Consider the following 15,138-nt stretch of genomic DNA (forward strand, 5'->3'; position numbering starts at 1 on the left):
ATGTTTTGATTCCCAAATGAGTCTAGAACTTATCAGGTCTTCATGTTCCACCCAGACAACACAGTGCTGTCCTACATCACCTGTAATAAAGCATTTGCAAACTATCATTACCTTGAAAATTTGGATCTTAGTAAGTAAAGTCACGCTGTGCACATCGAAAATAAACACGCAAATTCTGTTTCAGCCATCAGACAAACATTTTGAAGGGCACATTATGTCTCAGCTAAATTAAAACCAACCTTCCTTCCATGGCACTTCTAAATATAACCTTGGATAATTTATGTGTTTTACTCCTTAGATTAGAGAGTTCCATCTTCTAGGTGTATCATCTACCCAGCATGCTTTGCTCTTCCTGGCGTCTGGTGGTATAATGTTGATGTATGATCTGTGGAGAGGAGCCTTGTTTTATCTCTCGCACGACGACCTGGGACAGCTATTTTATCTCCTCCGTGGAGGCACAGGACGCTGGCCCCGCTCCCTTAGCCGATCTGCCTCTTGAGGGCCTGATGAAAGCACAGGGCCACCTCGTGCAGACAGTGCACATCCATCAGAGGAGCAACGTGTCAAACGGTGAGGCTGGAGGAGAGGCATCCTCGAGGGACATTGAAGGGTATTGACGCGGTCAGACAGGATTTAAGGTTGACAAACACCTCAGAGTGTCAGGTTAATAGGGACTTCTTGATGGCAGAATCTACTCTCCATATATCACACCACAGGATCTTTCACTCATGAACTTTATGCTATTTTCACATGTTGATTTTAGAACAGTCATTCTAGTGTTAGTGATGTGTTGGTAAGTCATAAATGAGTTCATGCAATTTCAGGTTAAGTAATGATGACAAAAACACAGAATTTTCAGCAAAAATAGGATTTAACTTGAAGTTTATATATACACTCAATAAAAATATAAACGCAACACTTTTGGTTTTGCTCCCATTTTGTATGAGATGAACTCAAAGATCTAAAACTTTTTCCACATACACAATATCACCATTTCCCTCAAATATTGTTCACAAACCAGTCTAAATCTGTGATAGTGAGCACTTCTCCTTTGCTGAGATAATCCATCCCACCTCACAGGTGTGCCATACCAAGATGCTGATTAGACACCATGATTAGTGCACAGGTGTGCCTTAGACTGCCCACAATAAAAGGCCACTCTGAAAGGTGCAGTTTTGTTTTATTGGGGGGGGATACCAGTCAGTATCTGGTGTGACCATCATTTGCCTCATGCAGTGCAACACATCTCCTTCGCATAGAGTTGATCAGGTTGTCAATTGTGGCCTGTGCAATGTTGGTCCACTCCTCTTCACTGGCTGTGCAAAGTTGCTGGATATTGGCAGGAACTGGTACACGCTGTCGTATACGCCGGTCCAGAGCATCCCAAACATGCTCAATGGGTGACATGTCCGGTGAGTATGCCGGCCATGCAAGAACTGGGACATTTTCAGCTTTCAAGAATTGTGTACAGATCCTTGCAACATGGGGCCGTGCATTATCCTGCTGCAACATGAGGTGATGTTCTTGGATGTACGGCACAACAATGGGCCTCAGGATCTCGTCACGGTATCTCTGTGCATTCAAAATGCCATCAATAAAATGCACCTGTGTTCTTCATCCATAACAGACGCCTGCCCATACCATAACCCCACCGCCACCATGGGCCACTCGATCCACAACATTGACATCAGTAAACTGCTCACCCACACGACGCCACACACGCTGTCTGCCATCTGCCCTGAACAGTGTGAACTGGGATTCATCCGTGAAGAGAACACCTCTCCAACGTGCCAAACGCAAGCGAGTGTGAGCATTTGCCCACTCAAGTCGGTTACGACGACGAACTGGAGTCAGGTCGAGACCCCGATGAGGACGATGAGCATGCAGATGAGCTTCCCTGAGACGGTTTCTGACAGTTTGTGCAGAAATTCTTTGGTTATGCAAACCGATTGTTTCAGCAGCTGTCCGAGTGGCTGGTCTCAGACGATCTTGGAGGTGAACATGCTGGATGTGGAGGTCCTGGGCTGGTGTGGTTACACGTGGTCTGCGGTTGTGAGGCTGGTTGAATGTACTGCCAAATTCTCTGAAACGCTTATGGTAGAGAAATGAACATTCAATACACGAGCAACAGCTCTGGTTGACATTCCTGCTGTCAGCATGCCAATTGCACCCTCCCTCAAATCTTGCGACATCTGTGGCATTGTGCTGTGTGATAAAACTGCACCTTTCAGAGTGGCCTTTTATTGTGGGCAGTCTAAGGCACACCTGTGCACTAATCATGGTGTCTAATCAGCATCTTGATATGGCACACCTGTAAGGTGGGATGGATTATCTCAGCAAAGGAGAAGTGCTCACTATCACAGATTTAGACTGGTTTGTGAACAATATTTGATGGAAATGGTGATATTGTGTATGTGGAAAACATTTTAGATCTTTGAGTTCATCTCATACAAAATGGGAGCAAAACCAAAAGTGTTGCGTTTATATTTTTGTTGAGTGTATATATATATATATATATATATATATATATATATATATATATATATATATGTGTGTGTGTGTGTGTGTGTGTGTGTGTGTGTGTGTGAAAATGGTTATTTCAGAAACAGAACAAGCCAACTCTTTTAGGTATCCTTTGTGTTGTCACAAAATATGTAATCTCTAACTTTGGATATATATATATATATATATGTGTATGTGTGTGTGTGTGTGTGTGTCAAAATGGTTATTTCAGAAACAGAACAAGCCAACTCTTTTAGGTATCCTTTGTGTTGTCACAAAATATGCAATCTCTAACTTTGGATATATATATATATATATACAAGGTCTATTAGAAAAGTATCCGACCTTATTATTTTTTCAAAAACCATATGGATTTGAATCACGTGTGATTACATCAGACATGCTTGAACCCTCGTGGGCATGCGAGAGTTTTTTCACGCCTGTCGGTTACGTCATTCGCCTGTGGGCAGTCTTTGAGTGAGGAGTCGTCCACCCGCTCATCGATTTTTTCATTGTTTAGGAATGGCTCAGAGACTGTTGCTTTGTTTGATAAAAATTTTTTCAAAACTGTAAGGCACAACTGAGTGGACACCATTCAATAAATTCAGCTGGTTTTCGGTAAAAATTTTAACGGCTGATGAGAGATTTTGGTCTGGTAGTGTCGCTTTAAGGACGGTCCACGGCGCCTGACGGCGATCTGCGCTTTGAGGCGGCAGCGTCTCGCCGTTTCAAGTTGAAAACTTCCACATTTCAGGCTCTGTTGACGCAGTAAGTCGTCAGAGAACAGAGAACTTTCAGAAGAAGTCGGCATGAGGAGTTTATTCGGACATTCCATTGTTAGCGGTCATTTTGTAATGAAAGAACGTGTGGGCAGAGTCGCATGTCAGGCTGGACCCGACCGCGGGGGGTCGCGGCAGGAAAAACACCTCCGTTGGAAATCTTAACGGGCAAGTTGGAACATGCCCAAGCTGTTAAACAATTTCTCAGTTACTCACTTGTTGAAAGCCATTAAAAGCCGCCTGAATTCTACAAATGGTTTTCAACACGGAGGTGTTTTTCCTGTCGCGGCGCACACAGATTTGCCGAGTCGTCACGGAAACGACTCGGCGAATTTGCGCGTACGTCTTTCATTAAAAAAATGTCCTTAAACAGTGGAATGTCCGCATAAATTCCTCATGCCGGCCTCTTCTGAATCTTCTCTGTTCTCTCACGATGTCCTGGGTGAATTAAGCCTTAAATTAGGATGTTATCAGCTCGAAACAGGCCGACGACAGCGCCTGGAAGCGCTGCAGGACGTCCCGCTCCATGAGAAGTCCTTACACCGACAGAAACACCCCATAATCTCTCATCAGCCGTTAAACTTTTCACAGAAAACCAGCTTAATTTCTCGAATAGTGTCCACTCGGATATTCCTCACAGGTCCAGAAAAAATTTTGATAAAGCAACGCGCGCCGTCTCGAGCAGCGTGTGAAACAAAGGTATTCAGCCGAGAGGGCGGGACCACATGTCACTCAAGGCCTGCCCACAGGGAAATGACGTCACCGACACGTGTGAAAAAACTCACGCATGCGCACGAGGGTTCAAGCATGATTGGTGTAATCGCATGTCATTCAAATCCATATAGTTAAAAAAAAAATAAAAGGTTTATTATCTAAGAGACCTCGTATATATATATATATATATATATATATATATATATATATATACACGCTTGCGACGGTTTTACTTTGCTTTAGAAACATGAAGTATTTTTCTCGGAAATGACATTTCTACCTTTAAAAAAAATGTACAACCCCTGGCAAAAATTATGGAATCACCGGCCTCGGAGGATGTTCATTCAGTTGTTTAATTTTGTAGAAAAAAAGCAGATCACAGACATGACACAAAACTAAAGTCATTTCAAATGGCAACTTTCTGGCTTTAAGAAACACTATAAGAAATCAAGAAAAAAAGATTGTGGCAGTCAGTAACGGTTACTTTTTTAGACCAAACTGTTGGGAAGGTGTCGTAGCACGGACCCACAACAGGGGGCGCAAATGAACGGACAATGAGTAAGCCAAAAGGTAACAATTTAATGTTGTGATAATACACAACGAAATGTACAGTAATTTGCACAGTCAATAAACACCAGGTGACGTGTGGGCAGGCTTGAAGATAGAAGACCCCTGACGAGAGAGAAGCCACGTCCCACACGGCTTCCACCACCAACGGTCTGAAGAACACCGGAGCCGCCAAGTCCCGAGTCCCCAGTTGGCCTCTGTCTTCGGCTGTCGACCCTGGTGCTGCTGGCAGAAAGCAGAGATATGATGTGTGAGTGTGAGTCCGCACACTCAGTAATTCACAGTCCAAACACAGTTAGGAGGGAGCACCTCCACCTCCAATCACACACACTCGTGCAGCTCCTGGTCAACCACTTATCTGAATTGGGGTGTGAGGCGAAGCCATCACTGTCACACCAAACGCCAATCCTCCAGATAAGGAAACACTCCAGGAAAACAGCTGCAATAGAAGTCCAGGTTAAACACACACAGTGTCAGTCAGCAGAGAAATTACCTTGTTACTGGTAGTCGATTTCTCTGCGAGGAGGTGGAGTTGCAGTCCGGCTTTTATGATGGTGATGATGATGAACGAGTGACAGCTGGTGCAGGGGATGAATGACAGCTATCACTTCTTCTAGGTCTGGTGGTGGTGGGCCAGCAGTACCTCCTCTCCAGCGGCCCACACAACAGGACCCCCCCCTTAACGGGCGCCTCCTGGCGTCCGACCAGGCTTGTCCGGATGTCTTGTGTAGAAATCGGCCAGGAGGGCCGGGTCCAGGATGAAGCTCCTCTTCACCCAGGAGCGTTCCTGAGGTCCATACCCCTCCCAGTCCACCAGATATTGGAACCCCCGGCCCTTACGACGGATGTCCATGAGCCTGCGGACTGTCCAGGCAGGCTCCCCGTCAATGAGCCGGGCAGGAGGTGGCGTAGGTCCCGGAGTACAGAGGAGCGAGGTGTGGTGCGGCTTGAGACAGGAAACGTGAAAAACAGGGTGAATCCGCAGTGAAGCCGGGAGTTGAAGCTTCACTGCGGCCGGGTTGATGATCTTGAGGATCTTGAAGGGTCCTATGAACCTGTCTTTCAACTTCGGGGAGTCGACACACAAAGGGATGTCCTTGGTCGAGAGCCACACCTCCTGCCCGGGCTGGTATGTGGGGGCCGGGGAACGCCGGCGGTCCGCATGGGCCTTGGCCCTCGTCCGGGCCTTTAACAGGACAGAGCGGGTGGTCCGCCACACCCGGCGGCACCTCCTGAGGTGGGCCTGGACCGAGGGCACACCGACCTCTCCCTCCACCAGCGGGAACAATGGGGGCTGGTACCCCAAACATGCCTCAAAAGGGGAGAGGCCGGTAGCAGACGAAACCTGGCTGTTATGGGCGTACTCGATCCAGGCCAGATGGTGACTCCAGGCCGCCGGATGCGCGGAGGTGACGCATCGAAGGGCCTGCTCCAGCTCCTGGTTGGCCCGCTCTGCCTGGCTGTTTGTCTGGGGGTGGTACCCGGACGAGAGACTCACAGTGGCCCCCAGCTCCTTACAGAAACTCTTCCACACCTGCGAAAAGAACTGGGGACCACGATCTGAAACGATGTCCGATGGTATCCCATGCAGCCGCATGACGTGGTGGACCAGGAGGTCTGCCGTCTCCTGGGCTGTCGGGAGCTTCAGGAGGGCCACAAAGTGGGCCGCCTTGGAGAACCGGTCCACTATCGTGAGAATCACGGTGTTGCCCTGGGACAGCGGGAGGCCCGTGATGAAGTCCAGGCCGATGTGAGACCAGGGGCGATGAGGCACCGGCAGGGGTTGGAGGAGTCCCGTAGTCCTCCGATTGGCTGCCTTGCCCCTGGCGCAGATGGTACAGGCCTGGACGTAGTCCCGGACGTCGGTTTCCAGGGACGCCCACCAGAAGCGCTGCTGGACCACTGCCACGGTCCTATGCACTCCGGGATGACAGGAGAGCTTGGATCCGTGACAGAAGTCCAATACGGCAGCTCTTGCCTCTGGTGGGACGTACAGTTTGTTCTTGGGGCCAGTCCCCAGGTCCGGGCTCCTTGTCAGGGCCTCCCGGACGGTCTTCTCCACGTCCCAGGTGAGGGTGGCCACGACAGTGGACTCGGGGATGATGGTCTCTGTGGGGTTCGACAGCCCCACTTTGGCTTCTTCTTCGTGCACCCGGGACAATGCATTTGATTTTTGGTTCTTGGTCCCGGGGCGGTACGTGATCTGGAAGTCAAAGCGCCCGAAGAACAGAGACCAGCGGGCTTGCCTGGGGTTCAGCCGCTTGGCGGTCCGGATGTACTCCAGGTTCCGATGGTCCGTGAAAACCGTGAAGGGCAACGATGCCCCCTCCAGCAGGTGTCTCCACTCTTCAAGAGCCTCCTTCACCACGAGGAGCTCCCGATTGCCGACGTCATAGTTCCGTCAACCTGTGGGAATAAAAGGCACAAGGATGGAGAACTTTATCAGCCTCCACGCTCTGGGACAGCACGGCCCCTATCCCTGAGTCAGAGGCGTCCACTTCTACTATGTACTGGTGATCAGGATCAGGCTGCACCAGAACTGGTGCAGTCGAGAACCGGCGTTTCAACTCCTGGAACGCGGCTTCGCACCGATCCGACCAGGCGAAGGGGACCTTGGTGGAGGTCAGGGCAGTCAGGGGGCTAACTACCTGACTGTAACCTTTAATGAACCTCCTGTAGAAATTTGCAAAGCCGAGGAACTGCTGTAGTTTCCTGCGGCTTGTTGGTTGGGGCCAATCTCTCACTGCCGCAACCTTAGCCGGATCAGGGGCGACGGAGTTGGAGGAGATGATGAACCCCAGGAAGGACAAAGAAGTGCGGTGGAACTCGCACTTCTCGCCCTTCACAAACAGCCGGTTCTCCAACAACCGCTGTAGGACCTGACGTACATGCTGGACATGGGTCTCAGGGTCCGGGGAAAAGATGAGTATATCGTCCAGATATACGAAGACGAACCGATGCAGGAAGTCCCGCAAGACGTCATTTACCAAAGCTTGGAACGTCGCAGGGGCATTAGTGAGGCCGAACGGCATGACCAGGTACTCAAAGTGACCTAACGGGGTGTTGAATGCCGTCTTCCATTCGTCTCCCTTCCGGATCCGAACCAGGTGGTACGCGTTTCTAAGATCCAATTTCGTAAAAATTTGGGCTCCATGCAGGGGCGTGAACACTGAATCCAACAGAGGTAACGGGTATCGGTTGCGAACCGTGATCTCGTTCAGCCCTCTGTAATCAATGCATGGACGGAGTCCGCCGTCTTTTTTACCCACAAAAAAGAAACCTGCCCCCATCGGGGAGGTGGAGTTCTGGATCAGCCCGGCAGCTAAGGAGTCCCGGATGTAGGTCTCCATTGATTCGCGTTCCGGACGTGAGAGGTTGTACAACCTACTGGACGGGTACTCAGCGCCCGGGACCAAATCGATGGCACAATCATACGGTCGGTGCGGGGGAAGAGTGAGCACCAGATCTTTGCTGAAAACGTCAGCAAGATCATGGTACTCCTTTGGCACCGCCGATAGATTGGGGGGGACTTTGACCTCCTCATTAGCCGTATTGCCGGGAGGAACCGAGGATCCTAAACACTCCCGGTGGCAGGTTTCGCTCCACTGCGTCACAACCCCGGACGGCCAATCTATCCGGGGATTGTGCTTCACCATCCATGGAAAGCCCAAAATCACTCGGGAGGTAGATGGTGTTACATGGAACACGATCTCCTCCCTGTGATTCCCAGACACTACCAAAGTCACTGGTTGTGTCTGATGTGTGATTAACGGAAGCAGGGAGCCATCTAGTGCTCGCACCTGCAATGGTGCCTGCAGAGCCACCAGGGGGAGCCCTACTTCCTTTGCCCATCTGCTATCCAGCAGATTCCCTTCCGACCCCGTGTCTACCAGTGCTGGGGCGTGAAGGGTTAAATCCCCACATAGGATTGTTACTGGGATTCATGCAGATTTGCGGGGTTTCCCCGCATGCGTGTTATGGCCCACCCTTAGCCCAGTTTCTAAGGACGGGCGTTGTAGTTTGACCGTTTGGGGCAGTCCTTCTGCAGGTGCTCACAAGAGCCGCAGATAAAACACTCCTCGTGGGCCAGCCTCCTTTGTCTAATGTTTGTTTTTACTTTGGCCCTGCTCGTGTCCATAGCCTCCTCAGCAGGGGGAGCTGTAGCCACACGGAGCTCTCTGGCAGTGAAGCGTGGGGACGACGTCACCTTTTCGGAACCGGAAGGGGGAGGGACGGCTCGTGCCCGGTCACGCCCCCCGGCCTGCTCCCGACGATGCTCGTTTAAACGGTTGTCTAAGCGTATAACTAAATCGACAAGCCCGTCAAAATCCCGCGTTTCCTCCTTAGCCAGTAGGTGCTCCTTAAGGACCGAGGACAGTCCATTTACAAAGGCGGCGCGGAGCACAACGTTATTCCAGCCGGACCTCGCTGCCGCGATGCAGAAGTCGACTGCATACTCGGCTGCGCTACGGCGCCCCTGTCTCAGACAGCAGCACGTTCGAAGCGGTCTCGCCTCTGTTGGGATGGTCAAACACTTGTTTGAACTCCCGTACAAACTCAGTATAAGACGTTAGGAGCTGTGAATTCTGCTCCCAAAGCGCCGTAGCCCAGGCGCGTGCCTCTCCTCGAAGCAGATTAATAACATAAGCCACCCGGCTGGCGTCTGACACGTACATGACAGGGCGCTGTGAAGAGACGAGCGAACACTGCATGAGGAAGTCCGCGCACGTCTCAACACAGCCCCCGTATGTTTCCGGAGGGCTTATGTATGCTTCAGGGGACGGTGGGGGGGTTCGTTGAACGACCAGTGGAACGTCTGATACAGGCCCAGGACCAGTCAGAGGAGTGGCTGCAGCAACGCCCTGATCACGCGCTTCCACCCTGGCGGTGAGAGCCTCCACCCTCCGATTAAGGAGGACATTCTGCTCGGTCACTAAATCTAACCGAGCCGTGAAGGCGGTTAAGATCTGCTGCAGCTCACTCAACACACCTCCCGCTGACGCCTGCGCTCCTGGCTCTTCCATTGGCCGTTCAAGCTCGGGTTGACACCCCTCGGAATCCATGACGATGGCCGAGAAATCCTGTTGGGAAGGTGTCATAGCACGGACCCACAACAGGGGGCGCAAATGAACGGACAATGAGTAAGCCAAAAGGTAACAATTTAATGTTGTGATAATACACAACGAAATGTACAGTAATTTGCACAGTCAATAAACACCAGGTGACGTGTGGGCAGGCTCGAAGATAGAAGACCCCTGATGAGAGAGAAGCCGCATCCCACACCTCTTCCACCACCAACGGTCTGAAGAACACCGGAGCCGCCAAGTCCCGAGTCCCCAGGTGGCCTCTGTCTTCGGCTGTCGACCCTGGTACTGCTGGCAGAAAGCAGAGATATGATGTGTGAGTGTGAGTCCGCACACTCAGTAATTCACAGTCCAAACACAGTTAGGAGGGAGCACCTCCACCTCCAATCACACACACTCGTGCAGCTCCTGGTCAACCACTTATCTGAATTGGGGTGTGAGGCGAAGCCGTCACTGTCACACCAAACGCCAATCCTCCAGATAAGGAAACACTCCAGGAAAACAGCTGCAATAGAAGTCCAGGTTAAACACACACAGTGTCAGTCAGCAGAGAAATTACCTTGTTACTGGTAGTCGATTTCTCGGCGAGGAGGTGGAGTTGCAGTCTGGCTTTTATGATGGTGATGATGATGAACGAGTGACAGCTGGTGCAGGGGATGAATGACAGCTGTCACTTCTTCTAGGTCTGGCGCCCTCTCGTGCTTGGAGCCCGCACTCCAAGCAGGGTGCCCTCTGGTGGTGGTGGGCCAGCAGTACCTCCTCTTCAGCGGCCCACACAACACAAACAGAGGAAAAAAATATGGAATCACTCAATTCTGAGGAAAAAATTATGGAATCACCCTGTAAATTTTCATCCCCAAAACTAACACCTGCATCATATCAGATCTGCTCGTTAGTCTGCATCTAAAAAGGAGTGATCACACCTTGGAGAGCTGTTGCACCAAGTGGACTGACATGAATCATGGCTCCAACATGAGAGATGTCAATTGAAACAAAGGAGAGGATTATCAAACTCTTAAAAGAGAGTAAATCATCACGCAATGTTGCAAAAGATGTTGGTTGTTCACAGTCAGCTGTGTCTAAACTCTGGACCAAATACAAACAACATGGGAAGGTTGTTAAAGGCAAACATACTGGTAGACCAAGGAAGACATCAAAGCGTCAAGACAGAAAACTTAAAGCAATATGTCTCAAAAATCGAAAAATGTACAACAAAACAAATGAGGAACGAATGGGAGGAAACTGGAGTCAACGTCTGTGACCGAACTGTAAGAAACCGCCTAAAGGAAATGGGATTTACATACAGAAAAGCTAAACGAAAGGCATCATTAACACCTAAACAGAAAAAAAACAAGGTTACAATGGGCTAAGGAAAAGCAATTGTGGACTGTGGATGACTGGATGAAAGTCATATTCAGTGATGAATCTCGAATCTGCATTGGGCAAGGTGATGATGCTGGAACTTTTGTTTGGTGCCGTTCCAATGAGATTTATAAAGATGACTGCCTGAAGAGAACATGTAAATTTCCATAGTCACTGATGATATGGGGCTGCATGTCAGGTAAAGGCACTGGGGAGATGGCTGTCATTACATCATCAATAAATGCACAAGTTTATGTTGATATTTTGGACAATTGAAAGGATGTTTGGGGATGATGAAATCATTTTTCAAGATGATAATGCATCTTGCCATAGAGCAAAAACTGCAAAAACATTCCTTGCAAAAAGACACATAGGGTCAATGTCATGGCATAGGGTCAATGTCAATGAGCAGATCTGATATGATGCAGGTGTTAATTTGGGGGATGAAAATTTACAGGGTGATTCCATAATTCTTTCCTCAGAATTGAGTGATTCCATATTTTTTTCCTCTGCTTGGTCTAAAAAAGTAACCGTTACTGACTGCCACAATCTTTTTTTCTTGATTTTTTATAGTGTTTCTTAAAGCCAGAAAGTTGCCATTTGAAATGACTTTAGTTTTGTGTCATGTCTGTGATCTGCTTTTTTTCTACAAAATTAAACAACTGAATGAACATCCTCTGAGGCCGGTGATTCCATAATTTTTGCCAGGGGTTGTATTACTGTGTGTTAGTATGAAGCACAAACAAACAAACTGACAAAATACAAGGTTATTTCTTTAACATTCAACTTTAAATGATAATGTTAAATATCAATGTCACACAAAATTGATGAAAAAAGTGCTATTTTTGGGGTAAATTTCGTGCATATCTCTGGAACCGTGCGGAATTTTTCCATGAAATTTTCAGTACCTGTCAAATAGACTATAGGCAACTCACAGATAAATCTGGATGGTGCTAAATAAAATAATGGCTTGTTCATGACAAATGCAATGCAAATCAGCATTTAGGCTTCTTTAGTTTTGAACTAGGCCTTATTCTATATCAAACCCTCAGCTACAGACAGGAGACAAAGACCATTTAGTTCAGTCAACAACACTAAAATCGTAAATGTTAAGCATAAGGTAAGATGCGGTCCTTTTAAACGTAGCAGTACAAGTAAATGGAAATAAACTGAACCAAAAACATGAAAAACAGTTGTCTTTTGTTGTATTACTCCATTCAGCAATTGACGACTACTGTATAGTTCACTTTGAACTGGGTTATTATTGTGATGTTGCTCAGTGTGACAAACCAAACGCTTCTATGTTTGCAAGACAACCTCTCTTTTACAAATAAGAGCAAAATGCAACATCCCGTTGGGAGGCAATTGTCCAAGCTGAATGTGTTTCAATGAGGCTTTTATAAATTTCTCCAGTTTATCCTCGAGGCTTAGTGACATTTGAATCTGTGAACGTAATTTCTCTCACTCTCCTGATTGCTTCCACATACTGGAAAGGAGTCCAGCTGGGGACTGTAAAAATAAACTCTATGTTTAAAACTGGGTAGATTAGCCCATTTAAATTGGTTTCTTTTCATGTTTTTGAATAGTTGTGTGTCCAGCCTGGCAGACAGCAGCAGGATGAGAACAGAGGCAGTGTGTGTGTGTGCGTGTTGTATGGGCGCACAGATGAGTGTAGCTTTTGAAACGGAGGGGAACGCTAATTGGCAAGGGAGCACAGAATAAGATCTGTCGCTTGCCAGATGTTTCTGCAAAAGCCGTTAGCACACCGCAGGTCCACAGTGAGGTGTTGGAGGCCTACACATGCTTCAGATGGGGTAGCCTGGAACCTGGACGGCTCGCGCTGGACACATGGCTTCCAGTCTCGCTGCACAGCTGTGCACTGCTGCAAGCTGTGCACTGCTGCAAGCTGTGCACTGCTGCAAGCTGCACCATACCAGGACTGTTCCACCTCCACGTGTGCCATCACATTTTATTAAAGAGGTATAAAGTGCAGCGTTGATTTCATGCAGTGATGCCTCATGTGTAACTGTTAGTGCTGCCTCATTTTTTATTGACAGCACTTTGCAGTATTTTGATAAATTTACTGGAAGAGAAAGTTCAGCACAGTGATTGCTGTGTTGAAATTCTTGCTTTTCATACAGCTGCTCATCTGTCAACAGACACTTTTTAGTTGCACATTATTAGAGTATTACTCCTCACTCATCTCTTGCAGGTAGTCAAAGACAAAGGTCAGTTCTGGTAGCATACAATGATGTCTTGGGTCTGTTGTTCTTGTTGCTGCTTCAGTAACTAGTTCAGGGAGGCTTGTGAAGAACACGATTGAATGAACTCGTGTTTAACACCAGTAACCACAAGTGAGTGAGTTACAGTGAACCCATTCGCAGAAAACTCCCCCACCACCCACAAAAAGGTAATTTTCAGAACATTCTAGCAATGAAGTCAGTACGTACACAAATACATCCAGCATTCTAGAACATTTAGTTTTTCACACCAGAAAGACTTCTCGAGTTTCAGCCACACTGGGTGTACAGCCAGAGCATTATGAGTGCTGGACCCAAGCCCGGGCAAATGAGGAGGGTAGGAGCAGGAAGGGCGTACTTCATAAATTTTGCAAAATCTCAGGCACACTAGACACACAAGTCATTGCATTTGGAACGCCAGTTCCAAGATTGCATAAATGAGTAGAGCTGCATCAGGAAGAGTACCCAACATAAAATTTTCCAAACCAACATTGCAGATCACAGAGACTGCAAGCACACAGGCATACACAACCCTGGAACAGTGAATCTGAGGGTGGATGATTATCAAATGACATTTATAGAAGATGTGAGCCAGGCAGTGATTGGCGGTGATGTGAAGCTGGACAACTGAACAACTACTGCAGACGTGGTGACGGAGACAGTCAGGATTGTACTGTGTGTGACATCTGGACAGAGGAAGGAACATAAGGAGACTTCGTGGTGGAATGAAGACATTTAGGAATGTGTGCAGAGAAAGAGGTTGGAAAAAAGAATTAGGATAGTCTGAGAAATGAACAAAGTAGATGGATAGGGCAATGTGGCATAAAGTGAACAGATATGTGGCAAAGGCTGTGGAAAGGGCACATAGTGAGCTGTATGTGAAGTTGAACAGTAAGGAAGGAGAAAAGGACTTATACTGAATGGCCACACCGAGGCATTGAGTTGGAAAGAAAGATACAGATGGAAATGTCCTGACAATGGAGGAGAGGATGTTGTGAAGGTAAAGGGAGTACTTTGAGGATGAGACCGATGAAGAAAATGAGAGGAGGGAGTGAAGTGTTAACAAACTGAGGACAGCTATAAAGAGAATGAGTGGAAAGGCAGTTGGTCCAGATGACATACCAGTGGAGGCATTGAAATGTTTAGGAGAGATGGCAGTGGAGTTTCTAACCAGATTATTTCATAAAATCTTGGAATGTGAGAAGATACCTGAGGAGTCCAGAAGAAGTGTACTGATTGTTAAGAACAATAGTGATGTGAAGAGCTGCAGTAACTACAGAGGCATAAAGTTGATCAGCTACAGCATGAAGTTATGGAAAGAGGAGTGGAGGCTAGGCTTAGAAAACAAGATCTGTGAGCAGCAATATGGTTTCATCTTGAGACAAAAAAAATCCTACAAATGTAATCTTTTCTCTCATAGTGATACTGGAGAAGTATAGAGAAGGCCAGAAGGAGTTCTATTGTGTATTTGTGGATTTAGAGAAAGCTTATGAAAGGGTGCCAAGAGAAGAGTTGTGTTGTATGGAGAAGTCTGAAGTGGCAGAGAAATATGTGAGGGTGGTACAGGATATGTACAAGGTCTTGTTGGTAATAGTGATGGACGAGAGGAGATCAGAGAGGAGTCTCCATAGACTATGATGTCTGCAGATGGCATTGTGATTTGTAGTGAGATTAGAGAGCAGGTTGAGATGAGCCTGGAAAGCTGGAGATATGCTCTGGAGAGAAGTGGAATGCAAGTCAGTTGGAGCAAGATTGAGTACGTGTGTGTGAATGAGATGTGCATCATACACTCAACAAAAATATAAACGCAACACTTTTGGTTTTGCTCCCATTTTGTATGAGATGAACTCAAAGATCTAAAACTTTTTCCACATACACAATATCACCATT

This window comes from Thalassophryne amazonica, chromosome 10 (genome assembly GCF_902500255.1).
Source record: "Thalassophryne amazonica chromosome 10, fThaAma1.1, whole genome shotgun sequence".
In the NCBI taxonomy this organism is placed as follows: domain Eukaryota; kingdom Metazoa; phylum Chordata; class Actinopteri; order Batrachoidiformes; family Batrachoididae; genus Thalassophryne; species Thalassophryne amazonica.